This window comes from Manis javanica, chromosome 2 (genome assembly GCF_040802235.1).
Source record: "Manis javanica isolate MJ-LG chromosome 2, MJ_LKY, whole genome shotgun sequence".
Classification (NCBI taxonomy): domain Eukaryota; kingdom Metazoa; phylum Chordata; class Mammalia; order Pholidota; family Manidae; genus Manis; species Manis javanica.
Genome location: NC_133157.1, coordinates 203,380,475 through 203,395,465, shown reverse-complemented (window position 1 = coordinate 203,395,465; position 14,991 = coordinate 203,380,475). Strand labels below are relative to the sequence as shown.

The 14,991-nt window shown below is 36.6% G+C and overlaps 1 protein-coding gene across 1 annotated transcript in view; it reads left to right on the top strand.

Moving 5' to 3' along the window:
* The window catches only part of LOC140847986 (serine/threonine-protein kinase TAO1-like), a 173,418-nt gene that overhangs the window by 68,080 nt on the left and 90,347 nt on the right, over positions 1–14,991 (top strand). The window lies entirely within an intron of this gene.

The window sequence follows — 14,991 nt, the reverse complement described above, 5'->3', positions numbered from 1 at the left end:
TTGTACTTGAAACATCTCTTTTGAATTTCTCCATTTGTGCCATTCACTAGTGGAAATAAATTGTATTATACCATGATCTACTGGCTTTTTAAAAAGCTGTTAAGTATGCACATTTTTGGTAGAGCTATTATCATTTGTATGTATATATTATATATACACATGAGTGCGTATATGTGTGTATAGATAGGTGGATGTATCTCATACTGTACACTTCCATCAGGGCACTTAAGGTTCTGTTACTTGGTTATTTCTGTCCTCAGTTAAGGCAAGAATGCATGTGTTTCTTAAGAGTGAGTACTCTGGGTTGTTATTTATGTAAAAGATGGTCATTAGATGCTATCTTTTCTTTTTTAATACCCTCTTAGCACTTGTGTGGGTGGAAAGAAAGTTGGGTAAAATGTGGATCCATAAGTTGCAATGCAGTAAAATAGTACTGGGGATGGAGCCAGTTAGTGTTTCCATGGGTCTGTATCATGATACAGTAAAAAATAAGTGATGCAGAGAGAAATGAACCATGGAAATTGAAAAACACTGCTGGCGATTCCTCTGTAAAGATGATAACCAATCACATAATCTTCATGTGCGCTATCTCTACAGTTTTCTTAGTGATGCCATTGATCCTTGTACTTCCTGTACTCCATTAATACTAATAACTATTAATTTTGCTGAGGATCAAAACAGCCAAGAAAGGAATTACTGCTAAGGCATCTAAGGGTCCCCTAAACTAAAATCAACAGGCAGTGGCCACTGGGAGAGGGATGTGGTGTTGGCAGGGGGTTTTCTCTCTCCGGCTGCCTCTTCCTGCTTGCTAATAGTTCTTCATGCACCCTCTGCCCCTTCTGAGCCGCTACCGTATAAGCACAGGTGTGGCCCAACACAGCAGCCCTTTCCTAGGAATTTTACATGGTCCTGCATATTTTTGTCCCATTCTCCCAATGTAAAGTGTCTAGTGTGTATTCAATTCAGGAAATCATATATTTAAGTATATAAGTGTGAATCTCTATTAGTGATGTAAGGAGGTTTCTGTTCTTTAGATAAACTTCTTCCTCTAAGGGGAAAATTCACATCTTGGGGTGCCATATTTGAGCTGCTTACCAAAATACAGATCATTATTAAAGGAAAACAAATTTGCTATTTTTCCTCATCTAACGTGATAGTGCTCCCACCAGTTTGTAGCATTGCCTTTGAAAAGGCCCTCTGAGTTGGGAAGAACTGGAAGTTTCTCAGGCTTAGATTCCTTAAAATGATGAAGAGTGTGCTGTACATTTAGCAGACTTGCCTCTAGTGCACAGGGATTACTGATTGAAGTCTATTTTACTGTGTGTCTGGTTTTGTTGTCTGAACTTTTATGAAATCACTACAATAGGTCTGCATTGGAAATGATTCTTTGTGAGAAACTCATTTTATTGAACACTGTCTAGAAAAAGAAACTGAAGCTGAGAACTCTTCCTTTATTGACATTTATAATTTCTACTGAATTCTGGTAGCCCTCTTTAAAGTCACATTGACTGATTTTTCCCTCATTTGTATTCAGATTTACAAAATCTCACTCATACAAGGGAAGAGAAACCATTTGGCCTCATGGTAGTCTTCAGATCACAAGTTACCAAGAAAGGACTTACAGTTACCAAAGGGAAAGGGACTGGGGAGGATGGGTGGGAAAGGAGGGATAAGGGGGAAAGGGGGCGTTATGATTACCACACATAATGTGTGTGGGGGGCCACGGGGAAGGCAGTATAGCAACCACAATGTTGTTCATGTAAGTGTATATTAATGATACCAAAAAATAATAAAAATAAAATAGATTTAAAAAATAAATGTGCGATGTAGGAAACTGAAACTCATTACATTGCTGATGGTAGTGTAAAACTGTACAACTATTTTGGAAAACTTTAAGAGATGCTTATCAAGTTAAATAAACATTTACTATGATAGAGCAAGTTTTAACTAGTTATCATTTACTCAAGAGAAATTATAACACTCGCACACAGGATCTAGTAGAGAGCAGCTTTATTCATAATTGCCCCAAACTGCAAATAATACAAATATCTATCAAAAAGTAAATGTATTATAGAATTATGGTATATTCACACAATGAAATACTATTCATTGTAATAAAAAGGTGTAGAGTACTGATACATGGCTGCAACACAGGTGACTATGGAAAGCATTATGTTCAGCCAAATCCAGAAACAAAATAGTACATACTATACAATTTCCCTAAATTCTCTAACAGGTAAAATTTGTCTAAAGTGATAGATCTATGGTTGCGGCTAGTAGGGGACAGAAAAGGGTATGTGAATACAAAAGTACCCACAGGAACTTCACAGGATGATAAAATATTCTATGTATTATTGGGATAGTGAATTATGCAAGTGTAGACTTTACAAAACTCCAACTGTACACTTGTGGATGCATTTACTGCATGTAAGTAATACCTCAGTTATATATATATATTGAAAACTTATGAACAAAGTATGGAAGGATCTGTATGAATTGCTAATATTGCTCTCTTAAAGTAAGTAGGGCTGTGAAGAGCATTACCTGTTAGCCCAGACATCTGTATTACCTAAATTTTTGTATCAATCACTTTCATAAATTTAAGAAATTTTGTTCTAAATTTGAGAAAAATAAAACAGAATATTTTTAAAACCCCAACACATACTCTGATTAGGGGGACTATCCAAATGGCTATTAGCAAAGTTTTTTAATCTACAAAAGACTAACACATTTAAAAAATTTCTATGTCAAAAAATTTGAATCAAACACAAGAATGCAAACATTCTGATTAAGGGTTAATTAAGGGTTAATATTCCTTAAATATATACATATCATTCAAATCACTCAGAAAGTACCTAATCCACCAATATATAAATGGCCAAGGGATATCAACATTCCATAAACAGGTAATATAAATAATTGGGAGGAGAAGTCAAAACCTGAAGCATAATGGGTGTAGTCATGAGTTTTCTGATTCTGTTTTCCTCTATCTCCTGGCTTTGGCCTAAGAGTTGCCTGAGTAACTATTTTGATAGTGCTGATGACAAGAAAACCCTTCAGAGGAGTCCCCTTCTTCTGTCCCAAAGGGGACTGACCCTGTGATCTGGAGATCATGAGGAAATATGCTAGTTTTTTTCCTGTTCTTTTACCTCTTAGCCCTAGACTTGCAGTGCCAGAGGAACAGGAAAAACCTTTCTCTCTGGCCAGAAAAGCTAGAAACAGGGCCTCTGTCATCCAAACACTATGAGGGGAATTGCCATTATGTTTTTTTTCCTTTTCTCTCTTCTTTCTGCACTTTATGCAAGGACAGCCCCAGTTATGGGGGAACTGTACAATGCAGAAGTCCAAAGGCATCTGTGTCTTTCTGATCAAAGTAACTGGGAAAAGACCACTGGAAACTGAAGAGAATGGGAGAAATCATGGAGAAGAAAGAACTTGAAAAGACATCCCTATTCTAGGTATAAAGTAATACAAATAACAACTTGTGTTTTTTAAATAGACTCATAAAGTATAGCAAAGGCTATGAGAAAGAGAACTAATAATGTATGATATATACTACTGCCTAAGTCCTAGACTATCACTGAGAGACATAGCACAGGGCAAATGCAAAGAGCACAGGGAAAGTTTTGAAAGTAGAACTGGTATTAGAACCACCACCCACAGGTGAGACAGAACGTGTCATCTACACTGGTTGGTGTCTGCTAAAACAAACAAATCAACCTTCTCCAGAAGATGCAAACATGACTCAGAAATGACAATATCATATTCAAAATGACCAGAATAAAATCCAAAATTTACTGCACATGCTAAAGCAAACAACACACACATACACCACTGGAGAATGTGACAAATTCCCAAGGGAAAGAAAGGACAGATGCCTATTTTGAGATGCCTAATGTTGGAATTATCTCATAAGACTTTAAAGCAGTTATTATAACCATAGTAAATGCGATAATGGTTAACACTCTTGAAATAATTGGAAAGACTGAAGTTCTTAGCAGAAAAATAAAAACTATAAAAGAAGATCCACATTGAGAAATTCAGAACTGAAAAATATGATTACCAGAAATTACAAAAGAAATTGCATGGGCTCAACCACTGAAAAGACATTATAGAAGGGTCTGGAAACTTGAAGACAATAGAGCAGCAGAAATTATCTACACTGAAGAAAATAGAGGAAAAAACATTGTAAAGAATGAATACATCCTTAGAAACTTGTGGGACAGTATCGAATTGTCTAAATTTCACATTATAGGTATTCTATAAAGGAAAAGATTTTATGTTTTAGAGAAAAGTATTCTTACTAAAAGCAGAAAAGACCCCAGATTTGATAAAAACATAAATTTAGAGATTCAAGATGCTCAGCAAGCCCCAAACAGAGAAATTTCAAAAGAGTGTAGGCCTGATAAGGCGTAAACTCAAAATCAGTAACAAACAGCTAGGCCTGATAAGCCTAAACATGTCATAATGCTAAAAAGCAAAGATTTGCTAAAATTTGAATGATCACAGATTTCTCATAAAATACAATGTAGGCCACAGAATGTTGAATGATTAAAGTGAGGAAAGGAAAGAACTGCCAACCCAGAAGAGAATCCTTTACCTAAGCAAAGTCTTATAGAATGAATGCAAAACACGAGAGAGAGAGAGAGAGAGAGAGAGAGACTTAGATGAAGGGAAGCTAAGAGAATCTGACCTCCATTAGGGAAATGTAAAACACTAAACGAAGGACAGCTGAAGGCTATATTAATACTACATGAAATATTCAGGGCTTCAGAGCTAGGAAAATTACAAGGAGTAAAGAGACATTACATAATGTCATGATTCCATTCATAACATTATTTAGGCCAGCTCTAATCTTTATTATGTCCCTCCTTCTACTGATTTTGGGTCTCATTTGTTCTTTTTCTAGTTTTGTTCATTGTGAATTTTGACTGTTCATATCATATTTTTCTTCATTCCTGAGGCAGCCCCGTATTGCAATATACTTCCCTCTTAGCATGGCCTTTGCTGCTTCCCACAGATTTTGCAGTGTTGAATTAGTGTTATTATTTGTCTCCGTATATTGTTTGATCTGTTTTTATTTGGTCTTTGATCCATTGATTACTTAGGAGCATGTTGTTAAGCCTCCAGGGGTTTGTAGGCTTTTTCATTTTCTTTGAGTAATTTATTTCTAGTTTCATATCTTGGTGGTCTGAGAAGCTGCTTCAATTTCAATATTTTTTAATTTACTGAGTCTCTTTTTTGTGGCCTAGTGTATTGTCTATTCTTGAAAACGTTCCATGTGCACCTGAGAAGAACATGTATTCTGTGGCTTTTGGGTGGAGCATTCTGCAGATACCTGTTAGGTCCATCTGTTCTAATGTGTTGTTCAGTGCCTCTGTCTCCTTACTTATTTTCTGTCTGGTTGGTCTGTACTTTGGAGTGAGTGGTGTGTTGAAATCTCCTAAAATGAATGCATTGCATTCTATTTCCATGTTCAATTCTGTTAGTATTTGTTTCACATATGTAGGTGCTCCTGTGTTGGGTGCATAGGTATTTATAATGGTTATATCTTCTTGTTGGACTGACCGCTTTATCATTATGTAATGTCCTTCTTTGTCTCTTGTGACTTTCTTTGTTTTGAAGCCTATTTTGTCTGATACAAGTACTTTAATTCATGCTTTTTTCTCCCTATTTGATGCATGAAATATCATTTTCCATCCATTTATTTTCAGTCTGTGTATGTCTTGGGTTTGAAGTGAGTCTCTTGTAGGCAGCATATAGAGGGGTCTCTATGTCTTTGGATTAGTACATTCAAACCATTTACATTTAGGGTGATTACCAATAGGTATGTACTTATTGACATTGCAGGCTTTAGATTCATGGTTACCAAAAGTTCAGGGGTAACTTCCTTACTATCTAAGAGTCTAACTAAACTCACTTAGCATGCTATTACAAACACAATCTAAAGATTGTATTTTTTTCTCTTCTTTTTTCTTCCTCCTTCATTCTTTATATATTAGGTATCATATTCTGTACTCTTTGTCTATCCCTTAACCTACATTGGGGTAGTTGATTTAATTTTGCATTTAGTTAGGAATTAATTGCTCTGCTGTCTTTAATATGGTTTTATTACCTCTTGTGACAGCTATTTAGCCTTAGGAATACTTCCGTCTATACCAATCCATCCAAGATACACTGCAGAGACAGTTTGTGGGAGGTAAATTCTCTCAGCTTTTGCTTATCTGGAAATTGATCTCTCCTTCAACGTTAAATGATAATCTTATTGGGTAGAGTATTCTTGCTTCTGCTTCATTGCATTAAATATATCATGCCACTCCCTTCTGGCATGGAAGGTTTATGCTGAGAAGTCTGATGATTGCCTGATGGGTTTTCCTTTGTATGTGATCTTTTTTCTCTCTCTGGCTTCTTTTAATACTCTGTCCTTACCCTTGATCTTTGCCATTTTAATTATTATATGTTTTGGTGTTGTCTTCCTTGGGTCCCTTGTGTTCGGAGATCTCTGCACCTCCAAGGCCTGAGAGACTATCTCCTTCCCCAGATTGGGGAGGTTTTCAGGGTTTACCTCCTCAAAGACACTGCCTTTTTCTCTCTCTTCTTCTTCTGTTACCCCTATAATACGAATATTATTCCATTTGGATTGGTCACACAATTCTCTCAATATTCTTTCGTTCCTAAAGATCCTTTTTTCTGAGCCTCAGCTTCTTTGTATTCCTCTTCTCCAATTTCTTTTTCATTTACCATCTCCTTCACTGTATCTAATACACTTTTAAATCCCCCAGTTGTACTCTCTAATGAATGGATCTCTGTCCTGAATTCATTCCTGAGTCCTTGAATGTTTTTTCTACATCCATGGTCATGTTTATGATTTTTTTTTGAAATCTCTTTCAGGAAGGTTGATGAGTTCATTTTCATTTGACCCTTTTTCTGGTGTTTTGAGGATTTGGGTTTGAACCAGTCTCCTTTGACATTTCGTATTTGTATGTGGCACCCTCTAGTGCCCAGAAGGTCTACTCTATGGGGCTGCTTAGCCGATGGAGCAATGTCGGTGGTTGCTGGGTGTGGTGCTGGTGACTGGGGGTTGGTAAGAGCTGTTTCCTGCTTCTGAGCTACTGTGTCCCTCTCCACAGACAGACCAGTGGGCCAAGTACACAGGTGTAACCCTCTGTGCTTTGCCTTTGTAGCTGCTGTAGGCAGGGGCTCCCTTGGCTGGACTGATGCCAGGGAAGAGGCAGCTGGTTTGTGAGCCAGTGCCAGCTGGCCAAAAGTTGCAGCAGGCTGCATATCATGGTGGAAGGCTTCAGAGCTGAAAAGTTCCCAACCTGCTGGGCAGAGTGCACCTGGACAATTTTGTCTACCTGTCCTTTTTCCTGAGCAGCAAGCCCTCTGCAATCCTTCCCATTTAGTAGCCCTCTCACTGTTAGGAAGTCTCTCATACTGCCTGCCTTTCTTTTGTCTCAGAGCACCTGGATGTGGATCCCTGTTTTCCACAAGCGGCTGGAATCTCAGTCTCTCCAAATATTCCTCGTGTCTTAATTTTTGAACCCCACTAATCTCCAGAGCACAATGCAATATAGGTTTGTGCTCCCACAGCAGATCTCCAGGGCTGAGTGTTCGTAGTCCTAGGCCTCCACCCCCTCCTCACTCCATTTCTCTTCCTTCTCCCAGTGAGCTGGGGTGGGAGAAGTGCATGGGTAGCCCCAGATCACAGCTTTGGTATGTTACCCTTTTTGAGGTCTGTTCTTTTCTCCAGGTGTAAGCAGTCTGGTGCTGCCTTCTTTCCTATTGATCTTTTAGGGTTAGTTGTATTAACTATAATTTCATATTATATGTGGTTTTGGGAGGAGGCCTCTGTCTCACCTCTCACATCATCATCTTTAATCTGATCTATCTGACTTAACCATTGTTACATGATAAAAGTATCAAGTTATCAGGACATAATTCCATATCTACTCATTCCTGACTCAGCACTTGATATTTTACGTGTTATATAAATATTTTTCCCTTTCCCCAATTGAGTTGCTGGTTCTGGAGAACAGATACCCTAACATCAAAATGCCATCTTGGTTAATTTTGAAATAGCCACAAGTTAGAATAAATACATTAGTAATACTGGTCAGCTACCTCTTTTTCCACAGCAGCCTGATGTTTCTTGATAAGTTTCTTCATTTTTGCTGCAAAGTTGTTATGCTCAGTTTCAGGATTTTTCTCTAATCTGTGATGATGCTCATCCATCTTAGCCTTTAGATTATTTTCCAGATTCACCAGCTGTTTCTGATGTTGCTGCGTCATTCTCTTACAGCCAGATATTTGTTCTCTGAGCTGTTTCCTGCTCATGTTCTGGCATTTCTCTTGTAACCTGCAACAATGGAGAAGAAAGAATGAAATAAAGCAAAAACTTTTTCTTTCAAAACCATCTTAGACTAGTCTACTATCAACTAAGTAGGTAATTCATGTAGGAGATCCCACTCAACAGCATCTAATAAAATTTCATCTCAACAAGCAGACAAGGTAGTTGGTTATAAAATTTAAATGGGAATTTGAAAGACCTAGAATAGCCAAAATTTTGAGGGGGTTTAAAAGTTGGTAGATATAAATTTAGTGATCTAAACAGTGTGGTATTGGTATAAGTACAGGCTGAATAGAGCAAAGGAACACAGTAAAATCTGGAAACAGACCGACATATTTTCAGTCAATTGATTTGCTACCAAAAAGTCAAGTTAATTCAAAGAGGAAAGGAAAGTTTTTAACAAATCCTGCTGTAACAACTGGTTCTCTGTATGCAAAATAAATAAATGCTTAGTCATACTATATATAGAAATTAATTTGAAAAGAGTCACTTGACCTAAACCTAAAATCCAGAATCATACAGCAGAAGGAAACACAGAATATTGTGATGACCTTGGGTCACCAAATATTTCTTGGGTAAGACACAAAAAACACTGACTATAATTTTAAAAATGTACAAACTGGATTCTTAGAGACAAAGTTCACATAATATATGATTAATGATTTAAAGTAAACAAGTCAGTAGTAATTAGTATATTCGTGATGTTCTGCAAGACTTCCCGTATCTAGTTACAAAACATATATAGTATTTCAGAAGAAAACCCTCTATGTTTTAAGCAGTTGCTCCCCCATCTCCCCTTCTGGTAACCACCAGTCTATTTCCTGTCTATGGTTTATCTATTTTGGATGTTTCATGTAATATGTGACCTGTTGTATCTGGCTTCTTTCACCTAGCATGTTTCCAAGATTCATCCATATTGTATAGGATGTATCAGTACTACATTCCTTTTTATAGCTGAATAATATTCCATTGTATGCACATACCCTCATTTGTTCATCCATTTATTTGTTGCTGAACCTCTGTGTTGTTTCCATGTTTTGGCTATTGTGAATACTGCTGTTATCTTAAAGATACTGAAAACGGAGCCAGGTGTTGAAGCTTTGATTATTGCTTTTTTCTCCCCATACATTTACCTGTCCATGTGATTTTCTCCCATACTTTCTTCTGTGATTTCCCCACTCCAACTATGTGGACATTTTGCCACCATACCCCTCCCTTTTTATATGCCTCAGAAAAGTTAGTACACACACACAAAATTATAAACCAATCTCTTTGGAGAGCAAGAGTTAGATGAAATAATAACAGCTCCAATCAGTCAATATATAATAAGAATAACATGAATTATCAAGATGGATAAATTTCAAGAACACAGGGATAATGTAACATTAGAAAACTGGTTAATATTAATGAAGTATATTTCATAGATCAAAGGAGAAAAATAGGACCATCCTAGTTTTTCAAGTCTTAGTAAACTGAATCTTAAGGAATACTTCCTTTGCATCATAAAAATTTATATTTAATTAACACTTATTAAGAAAGAGCATATGCAAGGCATTGTATTATGTTTTAGTGATTCAAACATTAAATAAAGCAAATCCCTGCTCTGGAGAACCTAAAACGTGGTATTACTCACAAAACATTCACAGTCTCCTTTTCTGCAGCAGACTATCTCACACATGGGAGTTAATCCAAAGGAAGTAATTCAAATTAAGATACTTTCATAAGTTCATTGCAGTGTTATTTTTAGGAGCAAAATCTCTTAACCTTAATGTCCCACAATAGGGGAATAGTTGTGGAAATTTCTTCACATTAACTCAATGGACTATGATGCATCCATTAATAAGTTTCCTTCAGTACCCACAATGTGCCAGCAAGCTAGCACATAGACTAAATTAGTTCAAAGGCCCTTCAGTAATACTGAACTCTATATGTTAAGTAAAATAAGTTGCAAAAAGTATAACAGAGTTTTTCAACTGCCGTGTCACTGACATTTTGGATCAGGTAATGCTTCCGTGGGGTCCAGGGGTTTGTCCTGCACACTGCAGGATATTTCACAGCCTCCCTGACCTTCACCAGTGGTCCAGCACACCCTCCTGCTTGGTTTTGGTAACTGAAACCATCCCACATGTTCCCACATGTCCCCTGGGGGGCAGGCTTGCTTTGGTCAAGTATATTGTGTATTTGACATATAACACAGTATTCTATATATAGTTTGACTACAACTATATAAAAACCAATATTGAAAAGAATAAAAGTTGGGAGAAACAATGAGGAAGTATTGCTTTCTATAATTATTTGAGGTAGGGCAGGGATATGGGACAAGCATCAAGATTAAATTTCCTAAAAATGCTGAGATAGAAATAGTATAGGAAGAACAGGAGGAACCTTTTAGTCCCATGAGATGGAAATCTGTGAAGTGGGTACCACGTGGGCTGTGCTGACCTAGGCAGGCAGCGGGCTCTGGGGAAGATGTATGGGGCAAGGATTTGGGGCTCCTGCCTCATCTGTCTCTGATTATGTGATCTTGAGAGGATCACCGCCCCTCTGGGTTTCAGATTCTGTCTTTTTCTGGCATTTAGTGAAACCTGAACTCGTCTTAATAGTCCAGACTTTCTACTTTTTCCATAATTATCCAGCCTCTATACTCGCTGTCTCCTAACACCAATATACTGGGTGCTCACTTTATGCACAGGAAAGCACCAAGTGTTTTAAAAGATACAATTAGTGGAAAATGTAATCTTTGCTCTGGATGCATTTATAATTTGGAGAGGGAGAAAACAAGCCTTAGGAAAACAATTTAACACATTTTACATCTTACACTAACTGTTTCACATGTGTTGGTCTTGTTGGTCCAATTATATGCTTGAAAAAAAACAGACACCCCAGGATGGCAGAACACATACATACCCAAGGCTGAGAACCTCAGAGGAGGCTTCACTTTCTAGGGGTAACAGTCTTCACTACAGTGGTCCCTTCAGTTACTAAACAAGTAAGCAAACAATAGCAAGCTCAGGAGAGGGGGGACTCCAGAATTTTTATAACACATTGCCCGAAATGCCCAGTTACTAACAAAGAAATATGAGACACATAAAGAAATAGGAAAGTGTGACCCATACCCAGGAAAAAGAGCTGGCAGCAGAAATAGTCTGTGAGAGGGACCAGATGTTAGATTTAACACAGACTTCAAAGTAGCCATTATTAACATGTTCCAAGAACTGAAGGAAATTATGATAAAAGAGGTAAAGGAAGGTGTGATGTCAACATCACAACAAATAGAAACTATCAATAAAGAGCTAGAAATTATAAATGAAATGGAAATTCTGGGGATAAAAAGTATAATCATTGAAATGTATCATTTATTAAAGGGGCTCAACACTATCTCTGAATTGAGAGAAGAAGAAACAGCAAACTTGAAGATAATTCAATAAAGAGTATGCAATCTGCAGAAGAGAGAGGAAAGGGAATGAACAAAGGTGAACAGAGCCTCAGATTACAAAAGGTTGAAGAGTAACTTGGAAGTTACTCCTAGTTCCCTGTTAGGAGAGGCCAGCAGATGCCACCCTGGCCAAGTGATCTAAGTGAACATCAGCAGGAGCAGGATCGACTGAAGTCGTGCCCCAGCCGATAGCAGCAATGAGAAGGACACAGCAATACTTCCATGGTATTTCCTCCCTAGATACCCCACCTGACTCACATCATGAGGAAACACATGAAACCAGATGATGAACATTCTGTGCACTAACTTGCCTGTAATCTTTAAGGATACCAAGGTCATGGAAGTCGAGAGAAGAACTGTTCCTCACTGAAGGAGAGTAAAGGGCCTTGACAAGTAAATGCAGTGTGTGCTTCTGAACTAGATCCTTTGGTTGGAATCACTGACAAAACTTGAATGAGTTCTGAGAATTAGGTAGTGGTAATTGTCACTGCCAGTTTCCTGATTTTAACATTTATATTTTGGCAATTGAACATAAGTAAATCCTTATAATTCTACCAGGTTCTCAGTAATTTTTTTTATTTTCCTATAAAAATAAAATTACTGTAAATGCCCTATCATTAATTTCTCACTATTGTCACTTTGATAAGTTTTAACAGCAAAACTTTATATTTATGAGAATTTTAGATATTTCTTGTGAATTGAATTGGTGCTATTTTTTTCTTTTTTTTCATCTTATATTCCCTCATTTTGCATTTTAATCCAGAGGCAAGTCTAGTATTCTTGGTGAGGCCCATGAGCTCCTCATCTACTCCTGTACTCTGTTTTCATAGGCCATAGGGTTTGGGCTCCCTCCATTCCTGTATACGCTCCTGTAATTTTTGTGATTCTCTGAAAATCTGAATTTCTAATCTTAACATTTTTGTTTTCTTTCCTTTGGGAGTTAGTTGTGATGAGATACCAAAAATGCTTCCATGTCAGTGTATTTAGATAAATTGGTGGATTGGTTTTGGGAACCCTGAAGAAGAACTCTGAAGTCAAAGACTAAAAAAGGAGGAAAGAGAATTACATAAAAATAAACATTTGGAGTAACTGTAGCCTTTACTCTTTTGGGGTATTTCCCTTTACTTTCCTGAAAACAATACTTTTGTGACAAGTATTTCAGAAGAAATTGCAAGCAGTATAATTAACAGTGATGTCTTCATTCTTAATTTTCTAAAGCTTTGTTTTAAAACTATGGCTCTTTAAATCACTGATGTATAGTGTTAAAAAATAAACATGATACTCTTAAACTCATCTCCTGCTTCTTAATGAAGTGTTACTGTTTTAGCCACTCACTTCTTGTAAAAGAAATATACCTAGGGAATGAAAATAAAAATTTTAAGTGAGAAAGAGAGAAGTATATAAATAAGAGAAGGGAAAAGAAAAATTGTGGAGAGGTTGTACTACTAGTGGAATCCTAGCTTTGTGTTTTGAAGAGTACTATTTATATATTTGTGTTAAGTTCCTGACAAGTTGTATGTAAATTTGTTGCTTTCTTAAAACAGAGAAATATACATTTTCAAAGACCCTTCTGCTGTTTGTAAAAGCAAACAAAAACAAAAATCAGTCATTTTTAAGTCTGTTTGTCATGTTTTCTAGATGTCTAAGGTCTAATTTGGGTTAGCACACAATTTTTGCAAAGGGCCAGATCGTAAATATTTTAGTCATGTGGGCCATATGGTAAACTACTCATCTCTGCTGTAATAGGAAAGAAAGTAGGCATACACAGTAACACAAATGAATAAATCTTCACTATGTTCCTATGAAACATTATTTGATTTCTTCTTTCAACCACTTAAACATGTGTAAACTATTTTTAGTATGTGAGCTGTACAAAAACAGGCCGTGGGCATAGGTCCATGGGCTGCATAGTTGACCTCAGTCTAAGTGCTTGCTGGTAGACTAGGACTTTATGAAAAGCCATTTCCTCCAATTAAAGAATTAGAGAATCAATAAGTTTTCTAACATACTTTTTGGTTATTCAGTTAATGTTCTCTTACATACTTTAGAGAGCTGGGTGGGGAAAGATTAAATGGGTTGAAGATTAGGAAACTAGGTAATGTTTGATGGAGAGGTTGTTGGGCATGCCTGAATTTACAGCATCTCTGTAACCTGCATGGAGACTTGTGGCAAAGGCACTGAGTTTGCCTAACACATGGCAAGCACTTAGTAAGTACATAAATGTAGAAATAGCAGCATAGCTACTTACTGTAGTTCTCTATTTAGTACTAAATATTTTCAGCAACTAACCAGTTGCCTGTGATTCTAAATTAAAGTTTTAAATCCTAGTTCCAGTTGTCCTAACTTTCCACTAGCAATCTAAGCGCAAAATGTCTTAGTTGTGCTAGGCCATGCTCTTGAGCAGTGTGTCAAGGTATTACTACCTAGTACTTTATAGAAAAAATCCTGGATCTGGTAACCACTGTTCTAACTCCCATTTTCAAAAGTTCCTGATTGTAAAACTTTTTTATATGATTGTCAAGTTCTGACACTATAGTCTCCCAGTAAGCAATTACTTTAGAGAAACACTAGACATATAGAAAAGTATTTTAACTCCATATTTTAATCTTGTGAAAAATGATTTAAAAACATGAACAGAGTCCAGGGTTTTCATTTTAAATAAAAACAATATAGTGAGATAAACCATTTTTTAAAAAACAGATGTTACTGGCTTAGGCCATTACCTGGGAAATAACTAGGAATTGCTCTGAAGAATATATTAAAGAATAGGAACTTATGCTTTAATTTGTAATTTCATATAGACTTCACCATGATGTATAATGGAATAAACCTTTGTTTATTTTTATTTGTTTGTTGTCCTGGTTGGTGTTTGAATTTGTGAGATAGGAATGTTGAAAAATATCTGTAAGATTTTAAGTTGGTTTTTAAATTTCTTCCTTATTAGGTTGACTACCAGTTGTACCATAATTAAAGTTGTTTTTTTGACTGACATTTTGTAGAATAACCAGGTTCTAGATTAGAATTATATAGGATAAATTACATAGAAACTCAAAACAGTTTTCATTTATTTGTGGCTTTATTGTTTACAGTCTTTGGGCATCATCTTTTCCATGTAAACAAATTTGTTAACGATATTTTATTGATATTTCAAAGCACTAATCTGAAAGCTGCATTTCATGAGTTGAAATAATAATCATTAGCCCTG